General features: G+C 42.8%; 1 protein-coding gene across 6 annotated transcripts in view; it reads right to left on the bottom strand.

The window, feature by feature from the left end:
• NCK2 (NCK adaptor protein 2) overlaps positions 1–13,253 on the bottom strand; it is a 150,850-nt gene that overhangs the window by 64,299 nt on the left and 73,298 nt on the right. Inside the window, exon 3 of one of the 6 annotated variants that reach the window (XM_016949222.4) lies at positions 5,331–5,467. The exons of the other annotated variants lie outside the window; for them this stretch is intronic. The gene's annotated coding sequence lies outside the window, so the exon portion shown is untranslated. The remainder of the gene's footprint in view (positions 1–5,330; positions 5,468–13,253) is intronic. 6 annotated transcript variants of the gene reach the window in all.

A 13,253-nucleotide genomic window follows, 5' to 3' on the forward strand; every position in this document is an offset into this window, starting at 1 on the left:
TAGAGGTTACTAGAGGTGGGGAAGGGTGGGGAGAGGGAGGAATAGGAAAAGGTTGGTTAATGGGATTCAAAATTACAGCTAGATAGGAGGAATAAGTTCTAGTGTTTGATAGCACTGTAGGGTGACTTTAAAATTACAGCTAGATAGGAGGAATAAGTTCTAGTGTTTGATAGCACTGTAGGGTGACTTTAAAATAACTAGAAGAGAGGATTTTGAATGTTCCCAACACAGAAAATAAATGTTTGAGGTAATGAATATGCTAATTACCCTGATTTGATCATTACACACTATATACAGGTATCAAAATGCCACTCTTTACCTATTAATAGGTACAATTAGAATGAATTAGTAAACAGATCCAGTGAAGAAAACAAAATGTATCAACTCAAAAAAACAAAGAGAATGAATGACTAGTAAATAAGTGAAAGAGACAAATCTTGTTGGAAGAATAACTCTAAATAACTTATGTAGACACTCCATCTTCAAGGAGATGAAGCAGTGAACTCCCCTCCCTTAACTATGGGGTGCACCCGGAGACTTCCTTCAAAGAGTACATAGGGAAAGGGGGAGAGGGAGTCAGTATGGAGTGAAGAATTCTGACAGAATGGACTCTTGATGTGATGAGATGAGTAGGATATGTTGCCTCTGTGGTCTTCCTCCCAAAACCCTCATGAGAAAATCATCAGACAACTCTCAATTGGGGGACTTTGTAAAAAATACCCGACTCCTCAAAACTGTCAAAGTCAACAAAACAAGGAAAGTCTGAGAAACTGTCACAGCCAAGAAGAGCTCAAAGAGACATGACAACTAACTAGTGTGGCATCTTGGATGGAATCCTGGGACAGAAAATGAACATTAGGTTAAAAAAAGTTTTAAATCCAAATAAAGTACAGACCTTACTTAATAATGGACCAATTTTAGTTCATCATAAGGGTAACTAGATGCTAAATATATGAGAACTTTTTAGGCTATCTTCATAAGCCTTCTGTAAATCTAAAAGTGTTCTAAAATAACTTCTGGGGGAAAAGGCAATGGGAAAAGAGGAGGTAGAGAACAGTATTGCGAATATTCTAGTTTTTAAGTTGGGAGGTAGGTTCACAGGCATTTGTCTTATTATTATGCCCCATAAGTACATAAATGACACCTACGTATTTTGTACCTATCAAATATCACAAATGGAAATTTTAAAAAGAAAGCATACAGGCCAAGCAGAAAGGGACAATAAGAGTACTTCACCAGCTAGCACTTGCTGAACCTCCCCAAAATGCCAGTCAGCATGGCTATGCCCCTAGGCCTGGCACTCTACTCCATCCAACTATATCACTCAGAGCTGGGGGTCTGAAATAAAGAATCAGCTCATTTGGGCTCTAATAAAAATAATGCCTATTTTGGGAAAGGTGGAAGCCTCAGAGAGATGGAGTGTGTGAACTCATACTAAGAGCTATGGTTTCTATTAAAAGATGACATTTCAGACAGTGGCCACTGGGTACAGCTGAAAAGATGAGTGAGGGATGGTCCTTCCCTGTAGAGAGCACGCCTAGTTTACTAAGAGGTCAACACAGCAGCATCCTATTTCACTCCTACACCAGCCCCAAGGGGGAAGTGGTGACCTGCTCAAGATGTCATAGGTGATCAAAGACAAGCTGAGACCTCTTCCTGGGTCTCTTGACCCCAGGGTTAGTGCTTGTGTGTCTAGATTCATGAAAATAGGTATTTCATTTGCAGTAGCTGCCATGATTTGCAGAGCCTTCTACTGTTTTCAGCCTTGTTTCTTAGACTTCAGAGTCGAGACAAAGTCATTACCTATCACATGCTTAAATTCTGCACTCCACACTGATCTGCGGTGGGTGAGTGTGCTGTCATGGGGCTTTAATTGTAGTATTCTTGTGGTCAGTGCCATTTTTTAAATTTGACCAACATTAATTACAGGTAAATTATTGTGAATTATAATTGTATATCAAAACAACAACAACAAAAATATGGTTAGGCCATATTGTTCCAAAGCAGGGAACAGGGAAATTCGTTGATAACAAAAACATTTTCAGCAATCTTGAACGGTGCCCAATTCTCCCTGGCCCCTCTCCTATTTCCATCTTCCTTTTATGACTTATTCATCTACTGCTATGTAAGCCTGCACACTTCTTAGATCCCAAACTACAAACTACTATAAAAAAGAGGAAATGAGTTGATCTTTCAACATTTTTTTCTTTTTAAAAAAGTTTAAACTTTTAATTTTGAGATAAGTATAGGTTCACAGGAAATTCCAAAGGGTGTGCAGAGTGGTCCCTTGTGCTCTTCACCTTGTTCCTCCTAATGGCTACATTCTACATAACTGCAGTAAAATATCGAAACCAGGAAACTGACATTAGTATAATGAGTATATATGGTTCTGTCATTTCATCATGTGTGTAAACTCCTATAACCACCACGCCAATCAAGACTATTTCATCATCACAGAAATCTCTCTGACATTATCCCTTGTATAGTCACACCCACCTCCCTTTCCGACAACCATCACCAACCCCTTGTAAACACTAATCTGCTCTCTATCTCTGTAATTTCGTCATTTTGAGAATGTTATATAAATGGAATCATACAATATGTGTGACCATTTGAGACTCGTTTTAAAGCAAAAAGAAGAAATTCTATTAAAAGATAGAAGACACTCTGTATGATTTCAATGCTTTGAAATTTGTTAGTTTGTTTTTTGGCTCAGGACATGCCCTAACATGGCAAATGCTCTGTGGGTGCCTAAAAAGAATGTGTATTCTGCTACTTTTGGGTGGAGTGTTATAAATGTCAATTAGATAATATTAATTGATGGTGGTGAGTGTTCCTATAGCCTTGCTGACTTTCTGTGTACTTTCTGTGTGGTTGTTCTATCAACTGTTGAGAAGGGTATGGAGACCTTCAAGTATAATCATGGGTATGTCTGTTTCTCCTTGTAGTTCTAGCAGTTTTCACTTCTTATTTCACAGCTCTGTTGTTTGGTGCATGCATACTTAAGAATGCTATGTCAGCCAGGCGCGGTGGCTCACGCCTGTAAACCCAGCACTTTGGGAGGCCAAGGCGGGTAGATCACGAGGTCAGGAGATCCAGACCATCCTGGCTAACATGGTGAAACCCCATCTCTACTAAAAATACCAAAAATTAGCCGGGCGTGGTGGCGGGCGCCTGTAGTCCCAGCTACTCAGGAGGCTGAGGCAGGAGAATGGCGTGAACGTGGGAGGCAGAGCTTGCAGTGAGCCGAGATCGTGCCACTGCACTCCAGCCTGGGCAACAGAGCGAGACTCCGTCTCAAAAAAAAATAAAAAATAAAAAATAAAAAAGAACGCTATGTCTTCTTGATGAACACTCTTTTATGTCCCTGGTAACTCTCTACTTTTAAAAGTTCTTTATCTGATATTAATATAACAATTTCTGTTTTCTTTTGATTAGTATTTGCATTGTATATCTTTTTCCATCCTTTTATTTTCAACATATATATACACACACATACATATATATATATACACATATATAAACTGTCTCTAAAATGTGCCAGGATAAGGCAGGGGAGCTAGGGAAGCTGCTCAGAAGAAAGGATATTTACTTGGCCAGAACTTGGAATTGAGAGAGAAGGATACTGTGAGGATAACTCAGTAATGACCCAAATCCAGGGGGCCTAGAACCCAAATCCAGAGGCCTTTACCATGCAATCCATTTGGAATTTGGCTCTAATTTGGGAATAAGAAATTCTTGCTTTATTAGTTACATTTTTGCATTAAAAAACATAACCAATCAGGTATTCTATATATAAATCTCTTTAAGTTTTCCATTCCTGAGATAGTCACAATCACAGGCCTCCCAACTAACATATCATCCACACTACAAGCAAACTACCTGAGCAGAGAGAATTGGTCCTCGAAGGGTGGTAGGGTTAGGCTTTGTGTCCCCACCCAAATCTTATCTTGAATTGAATTGTAATCCCTATAATCCCCATGTGTTAACAGAGAGACCAGTGGAGGTAATTGAGTCATGGGGGCGGTTTCCCCCATGCTGTCTTGGTGATACTGAGTTCTCAGGAGATCTGATGGTTTGATAAGCCGCTCTTCCCCCTTTGCTCAGCACTTCTTCTTGCCACCCTGTGAAGAAGGTGCCTTGCTTCCCCTTCACCTTCTGCCATGATTAAGTTTCCTGAGGCCTCCCAGTTATGCTGAACTGTGACTAAATTAAATCCCTTTCCTGTATAAATAACCCAGTCTCGGGTAGTTCTTTATTGCAGTAGGAAAACAGACTAATACACAGTATCAGCCTTCTAACGGATGTGGACCATCCTAGCAATCTGCTCTAGAGTTATAAAGGATGTAATGCAATCACTTTGGTTAATCAGAATCTCCATCAAGATCTAATGGAGCCAGGAACTCCAAACCTGACGGATCACCAGGACACTATGACTGCATAAGGAACTCCAGTCCTGAGGACTAGAGGGTCTGGTTATGTAACAAAACTCATTACAAAGGTTTTTGGGTTATACTGTAACTGACAGAGCAGAGTGTATATTTACTGCCTTCTGTAAAGTTACAAACATTTCCCATCCCTCTGTGCCTTGCTGGTGACCCAGATAATAGCCCTGCTGGGCAAAAATAAGGGCTCCGTAAAAAATCTCTAATAAAACGAGAAATTATCATTCTCTGCTATGTGATAACATGGACATTGCTATGTGATTTCTCTGCTGACCCTTTTTCAGGAACCCACCATCCCCCAAGCCAGAATCTCCAAAGTGGAAAACACAAGGTGTGGGAAGAAATTATTAGCATTCCCATATCTGCTATGTTCTAAAGTGCTGCAGTGCCCAGTGCTGCTTCCTACTTCTCCATTATATTTTGTTAAATTTCTGAGCATAAGACAAGTCTCCACTGAGGGTCAGCTCGCTGTAAGGATCAAAGATCAGAACTAAACACTAGTAATGGAATGGGATTTTTAAATTTATGATGAATTATCTCAGGTGTGAATACATGAAAACTCGCAAATGAAAGCCCTTAGAGTAGAAGGCCCCTTTAGGGAAGATCAGCGTTAACAGCACAGATGCCCAGGTCCTGTCTGCCCACTCGAGATTAGTGGGGAGTGGACCCTGAGCATCCTAAGTCACCCCCAAGCATCCCAGATGATCCCCATTACATTACAGCTGGTAGGCATGGACTCACAGAGCTCCAAAGCCTGGAGGGAGAGGAGGAGGCAGGAGCCAGGCCACGTCTACCTCCACTCCGTCCCCAAGCACCTCGAGTGCCCACTCATCTCCCTCCATACCTGGCCCCACTCAGCCAGCAAATATGGGCAGCATCACTTACCTGCAGCTTGGGGGAATCCCTGATGCTCTTTCCTGGAATTGAGACTCAGGTGGGAGATGGGCTCCTGATCTTACTGCAGTGGTGGAGAGGGCGACACTGGTGTCCCACAAATGCTGAGCATGTTTTCCCACTGAATTCTGCGGGGCATGGCAACCAGGTCTGTGTTACTGTCCTGCCTGTGCAGGACTGTCCTTAGAATTCCAAGTTCACACACCCAACTTCATCTACCCTCTCCCTCCATGTCACTGCCAAAGGAACCAAGGCCGGAAGTTAAAACCCAGCCATGAAAGCACAACACCCACACATGAGCACACCCCAGTGATTCCTCCAGAGACCTCTGTTCTAAGCACACGCTGCCGAGACGTGGTACTTAACGACTGGGAAAATGACCAATGTATTATTACAAAAACGTTACTAAATGAGCTCTCAGGTTGGAAGATACGGTTACATTTAGCTTCTCCCACAAGAAAGGCCTGTACCAGACCCAGGCTCCAGGCAGGGAAGACGGTCCTGTCTCTGGCTCCTGGAATCCCTGTCTTTCCCAAGTACTTCTGACCTTGCTCTTTGTGAACACAACAAAATCTTCAACATAACCTCTGGGTAAGATCATAAGTGGCATATTCCGGAAGGCACTAAATAAAACAAGTCTGACTGAGGAGTGACTGGGCTCTCACTGTCAGATCTGCTGCATTTCCCGCTCATTCCCTGTGAGCACCGTCAGGGGCCCAAGTGGAAAGCAGTATTCTATGGAAACGTGACATTTACGGACGGGGCATTCTGCTATGTGGTCAATAAAGGGAGGAGGCACTTACACATGTGAAATCAGATAACAATCACAAGCAAAACCCAAAATGGAATGTTGGCAAAAAAGATAAGCAATTTAGAAAAACTACTAAAAACGTCAACTCTAGAGCCTCTCCCTGTCCCTGGCCACATCCCTGTAAGGGAGAGACTACCTGAGGACACTCAAGAGGGACGTCACCACTGCAGACTCCTGACTTGGAGTTCACGCCGGCCAGGGACTGCTCCAGACCACGGCTTGTTCACACTGTGACCTGGGTAGACCTTCACACGGGAAGGTCACGGAACAAGGCGTTTGATCACGAAACAGCCAGAGCAGATGCATAATTAGGATCATCCTTACTTCTCGCAGGCAGCAATCAAGCTCAAATCTCACCAATTAACTTGTCAGTGTGACTGTTGGTCAGGTGTGACTCTGAAAAGCTGAGAAGGCATATTTTACTTTCCAGGGAGATACAAGGCCTGCCTCTATGGCCACGGACCTTACAGGAAGGCCTGGGTACCTTCTGCCCCAACAAGCACTAAGGGTTATTCGTTTCCATCCAAAACTGGCATCTTGTTAATATACTGCTTGTTAACATGGTCCCAGAATTCATTCCCCATAAACTGTGACCTCTTATGATCTGATTTATTCATCATGTTTTATAACCATTTTGACATCCTGGAGCCAGGAACATTTCTAAAGAAACCATTTCAACGTTAGTTATAATAAAAGTCAACCGGAAAATTGATTCTGATAGGCAGAAATCTCAAACTCAAAATGCTTTTGGTGTGTCCAGTGAGGCACCCGCAGCACGGGAATGGGGAGCACAAGGGCACTGGGACACACTCCCCTCCCACACCCTCCACCAGACACGCCCAACTTGAATGACACTTCTGCAGTTCCACGTGTTCCCTTCAGTTCTGTACATCCCAGTGGTAATCCCAGAAAGTATTCTCCTACTGGGGCTTGTTTGTAATTACCTGTTCAAGGTCCAGTTTACTAAAAGCCCTACAACACCCCCTCCATCGTGACACACACACACACACACACACACACACACACACACACACAGAGCATGAGAGGACTTTTTGTTTTTCTGGAGGAAGTCAAGAAAAATTTCTCTCTGCTTTTCCTAGTTTGAGAACCTCAACTGCAGCAATGCGCTCATTTCAAGCTCTGTGTGGCCTGTTTATTTAATGCTGTTCTCTTACATACACATCTGTCACACGGCCGGCCCAGGGCCTCTTAAGGACAAGGACAGAGTATCTGGAATCCAACATTCAGGTGTGAGACACAGGTCACCATCCAACGCTGGGCCGTACTAGGCAAGGACAGTAACCTCTCTGGGCTCATTTTCTGCTATACAATTCAGGGGAGGACTATCCATATTACCTGGCATTAAAGAGAATTCATGAAAATTCCTTTGTAAATTCTAAGGTACAATTCAGAGAATCACTGAAAAATGAATGGAATGTTATGTGTTCAGTTTCTATCTAAGGAAAAGAAGGTCGAGGGGTACAGAATTGGCTTTTTTGTTTTTGTTTCTTCAGCTTTCTAGGAAGCCACACTGCTAGGGTGTAGCAGCTATGACAGAAAAGAAAAAAATGCTTGGCATAACCTTGATCACCACCACAACTAAGAGAAAATAATTATGTTATTGACTATGCAAGAACGTTAAATCACAATTTTATGATGTTTCACCCTGAACAGGGGTGCTGTGGGAAGCGTCAGGGACCTTAGAGATGGCCTCAGCACACAGGGAGTGGCTGTTAAATACAAAGTCCCCTGGCCTGTACAGAGAACTTCTCTTTTGGCAGGTCTGATGTTAAGCTGGGGATCCCCAACACAAGGCGACTCTGAGCACCATCTTGGGCCTCCATGGGCAGAGCTGGAAGCCACAGGAGCTGTTAAGCTGATCCTGGTGCTTCAGGAGCAGCAGAGGCCCTCGGGGGATTCAGGTTCCCAGCTCGTGCCCCCTTCTCAAACCTCCCAAAGTCTTCCTTCACACACCCTTACGTTTCCAAAGAGACTCTCCAAACTACTTAGTTGCAGGAGATTTTTCTAGGGGAGAAAAAAATAAATCTCACGAAATTCCTGGTACAGTAAGAAAGAAAGGCTTTTTTGGGTCAGGAAATGGGAGCTCCCAGCCTGCTCTGCCACCTAGGAGCCCCGGCCAAGTCATTTAATCTCCCAGAGCCTCACATCTCAGTTTAAGGTAAGCACTTGGAGAATGGGTCGTTACCATGTCACCACCATCATGTGTCAGAGACAGCAGCCCGGGAAGCAGAAGGAACGTGGGCTGGTAAGCAATAGACCTTCTGCTTCCCGGGCTGCTGTTAATAGATGGGGACACAAAGCCACAGGAGAGGTTAAGGGGACTCTCCAGAGTCACAGAGTTGAGCATGCACAGCTGTGGACAGTCTCCTTAACCTCTCCTGAGGCTTTGTGTCCCCATCTATTAAATGGGGGCAGTAACATCTGCATTTGCGACTAGAGATAATATACAAGCAGTGACAAGCCCTGTGCCGGGCACCTGCCAACGATGACCCCATAGATTACAGCTGCTTCCACTGACTGCGCCGCCGGGGCACTGTGGAATCAATATGGCAATATGTTTTCCCAGCAGCTGTCAATACTTACTGGGCAATTATTTAACCAATTACCACAGATTTATCCACAGCATTAAAGGCTGTGGCCATCTCTTTATATTCGGTACACTGTACAGAAGAAACAATCAGTCCAAACTGCAGAGACTGTTCCCCCAGATCACCCAGGGGTCCAGTGTGAGGCAGAAGGAGGCTGAGATGGGCCCATTTATTTGGGCAGAAACTCCACAAGTTACTTCCAGGTATCATGAGACCTCCAGAGCTACACCCTCAACAGAAGCTTTAGCCCTAAAAACTTAATAACTGAGCACTGGGCTTTGCGTGTAAAAAATCTTTCTAAATAACGTGTTGGGGCCAAAGTCAGCTACCAGCAATCTCCAAAATACCAAACAACCAGGATATGATAAAAGTGAGTAGTAAATTCTAGATGACTTTTCCAAGTGTACACACCCTAGGAAAAATTGTTCTGAAATAAATTGAGGATAATATGAAGTAGTAAACTTTAGTAGTTAAATAAATATTACTGGATAGCGTTTTTATGGATGTAAGAGTGACATGCTCAGTGTTTCATCTTCTCATGCTCACTGCTCAGTTCAACACAGCTGCTGCTGCTTCTATCACAAAATGGAAAAGATGTGTGTAGGCTCACTGCTGACATTTACACGCTGGACATGCACATCACCAACTGACTCGGTTTGTGAAATCCCGTCCTGTTTACTTTACTCAAACTTGAGTTGTGTCATCTAAGCCACTGTCCTTCCTATCCCACTACACCATCCTTCTGTCCATTAGGACATGTCTGTCATGAAAAAGCCTCCAAAAGCTTTTCAAAAGTCAAACGAATCTGCAGCATAGCAGACAAGGCCCTCTGCATCTTCCGTCCCTAGAAACGGCCAGCCTCCAACAATCAATTACGGTCACTTTTCAAGTACACACGGGAAGAATTAAGTGCAGATTATGCGTTTGCCAAAATGACAACTCTGGTGGCCTTCTGGCTCTTCCTATGGTCTCCGCTCCCCCAACGAAGGCAGGGTCAGAGCCGCAGGGTCCCAAGACTTTGTTCCTTAACTTCAATGGGGAGACCAGAAAACAGGGTAGGGAAATGCACCACGTGGAAATGGGCTGAGACGTTATTCAAGCCCTCAGACACCGCCATCCTCCTCAAGCTGCTCTCAGCCCAGCCCCAGGCACGCAAACCTTGAGTGTCCAATAACTGGGAAATGCATCCAAGGCTGACATCCCGCTTACTGTTCTACCAGGCCAGCATTTATTTCATTTCTTTCTGACATGCCGAAGTGTATGGCTGACCGAGCTGTTGCTTTCCCTGTTGGCACTTCAAGGACCACCGACCAAATGGCAAATGCCTGGTCCCCAAGCCAGTATTGTCTGAATGACCTGCAGTCTCCAGGAACCATGACCCAGCTGGTCCAATCAGCCTGCCCTGTTCCAAGGAAACACATTATACCTCTGTACACGTCTCCTCTTTCTTTAAAACTTGTTCCCAACATAACATCTCCTGGCTTTTCCATACTGTCCCCTAAAGGTCAGTTGATCCCTGCCTCAAGTATTAGGGACTGGCTGTAAGAACCTCCACTACAGCAGTTAGCACAGTCCCAAACTGTCAGGGTCCCATCCCGAAAGGGCATGGGAAAAGGTGGCTGGGACTATATTTTATCTATTTTTTTTTTTAACTGCTAAAACAGTCACTGCAAGAAAAATAGCCCAGAATACAGGTGGGGTGTTCACAATAGATGTTTATTATATGAATGGCTACATCTCACGATTTTCCAAATGAACATTTTTCTAAACCACAAAAGTAAATTTTAATAGGTGAATCAAGGTTTTGTGTGGAACTTATAAACTTATGAAATAAAAGTAATCCTTTAAAATTACATGGGTAGATATTTTTGTAAGCCAGCCAGCTCTCATGGTCTCCATGTACCGTCTTGTCTACGTGGCACCCGTGTGTTGGGAGCTCCTGCAGACCGAGCTGCTGGGTGAGCATGCCACACTCCCCTGCCTCACCACCTTCTCAACCAGCACCAACAACAGCTTCAGGTCTGCTAATGTCACTGACGATCAAGACCTTTCTAAAGAAGTAGTGTCAGATTCTGATGCTAATAAATTATTAATGAGTTCTGATGATCCAATCAGAAGATCTGTCATTTCTAGCTTATACTCCATTCCCTTGAAATCTGACAAGTGGATTGATACATGACTGCATTTGCAAATGACTGTTTTAAAAAGTTCTACCCCAATGACTTTTTTTTTTTTTTTTTTTTAAAGAAAACGGAGTTACCATGGGTTTGAGAAGTTTTCTTATGTAAGATAAACCTCCTAGGTTTGGAACAGGAACACCCCGATGGTGTCTGTCTTGCACAAGGTCTGGAAGAGAGACCTGGGAATGCCCTATGAATGCATGAGGGGACCCAAAGCTAGAAGAGCCAACAATGGCTGGGGTGAAGTCAGGTATGCAGTGTGAGTGCCAACCCCCGACTGCCGACCAGGAGCTAGCTCTGGAAATCACAACACACAACACCCTAAATCAAAGGGACAGTGTGGCATTTTCTCCAAAAGATAACATAAAGCATAACACGACCAGAACACTAAGACACTTAATCCTATCCTTATTGCATATTAATCTTATGCTGTTCTAAATACCACACATCAAAGGGGCATAACTGAAATTGAAAATGTTCCAAGAGATTTTTCTTTTAAGGTGGTCGAAGAGAAAGAACATATTCACAAGATGTGTTTGTAGTAGTAGCAGACCAAGTAAGAGGAAATTCTAACTTTTAATATTAAAGGAGAAAATTTCCAGAAACCACCACACCAAGAGATTCCATAGTCCAACATGATAGTTTCAAGATGACTTTAAAACAATCTGCAAATAATAGAAGCAAATTAAAGTTTTTTTATACAAATGTCCACTGTAATATTCTCATTTGCTCTTCATACAACCAGAAGACATATCATATCACCTAAAAGTTGGACACCAAAACTAATTTAGGTTATGCTTTGATTAAAATTTGGTTTGCTTTCATACTTGATTTAACAATCTTTTCTATTTTGTTCTGTTAAATATACCATGTTGGAAATATATATTTCTTATAAGCTCATAGTAAGATGTACAGGAAAAATCTTACAGTATAAGGAATAAAATCTTTTTATATATATATATTTTTATTATACTTTTAAGTTCTAGGGTACATGTGCAAAATGTGCAGGTTTGTTATATATGTATACATGTGCCATGTTGGTGTGCTGCACCCATTAACTCGTCATTTACATTAGGTATATCTCCTAATGCTATCCCTCCCCCCTCCCCCCACCCCAAAACAGGCCCCAGTGTGTGGTGTTCCCCTTCTTGTGTCCAAGTGTTCTCATTGTTCAATTCCCACCTATGAGTTAGAACATGCAGTGTTTGGTTTTTTGTCCTTGCGATAGTTTGCTGAGAATGATGGTTTCCAGCTTCATCCATGTCCCTACAAAGGACATGAACTCATCACTTTTTATGGCTGCATAGTATTTCATGGTGTATATGTGCCACGTTTTCTTAATCAGTCCATCATTGTTGGACATTTGGGTTGGTTCCAAGTCTTTGCTATTGTGAATAATGCCGCAATAAACATACGTGTGCATGTGTCTTTATAGCAGCATGATTTATATTCCTTTGGGTATATACCCAGTAATGGGATGGCTGGGTCAAATGGTATTTCTAGTTCTAGATCCCTGAGGAATCGCCACACTGTCTTCCACAATGGTTGAACTAGTTTACAGTCCCACCAACAGTGCAAAAGTGTTCCTATTTCTCCACATCCTCTCCAGCACCTATTGTTTCCTGACTTTTTAATGATCACCATTCTAACTGGTGTGAGATGGTATCTCATTGTGGTTTTGATTTGCATTTCTCTGATGGCCAGTGATGATGAGCATTTTTTCATGTGCCTTTTGGCTGCATAAATGTCTTCTTTTGAGCAGTGTCTGTTCATATCCTTTGCCCACTTGTTGATGGGGTTGTTTTTTTTCTTGTAAATTTTTTTGAGCAAATTAGAAGTTTTTAAGGAAAGCTAGTGTTATTCTTGCAGTTCATTCTGAGACAAAGCTCTGGAGGTGAAAATGTATCTTCTCATAAAGCACTTCTTACTGCCCAGCCAGAAACAGAACACCGGATTAACTGGACCACAAACAGCAATTCATATTTTAAGTTAAATGTCTTAAGATGTTAGGGCTAAGAAATATTTTTGTTGCACAGTGACATGTTTTTGTCTGGTGCCTGTGGTGATAGCACCACTGGGTCCCAGAATCCACATGTTGCATCAGTTATGATTTTATTGTAACATACACAAGTAGGTTTTTCATATGAACAGGTAAAACCTTCCTGAGAATCCTTCATCTGTCTGCATCTCATTTGATGTAGGTTTTTTTTTTTTTTTTTTTTTTTTTTTTGAGACCAAGTCTTGCCGTGTTGCCCAGGCTGGAGTGCAGTGGTGTGACCTCGGCTCACTGCAACCTCCGCCTCCCAGGTTCAAG

The sequence above is a fragment of the Pan troglodytes genome, chromosome 12 (genome assembly GCF_028858775.2).
Source record: "Pan troglodytes isolate AG18354 chromosome 12, NHGRI_mPanTro3-v2.0_pri, whole genome shotgun sequence".
NCBI classification, from domain to species: domain Eukaryota; kingdom Metazoa; phylum Chordata; class Mammalia; order Primates; family Hominidae; genus Pan; species Pan troglodytes.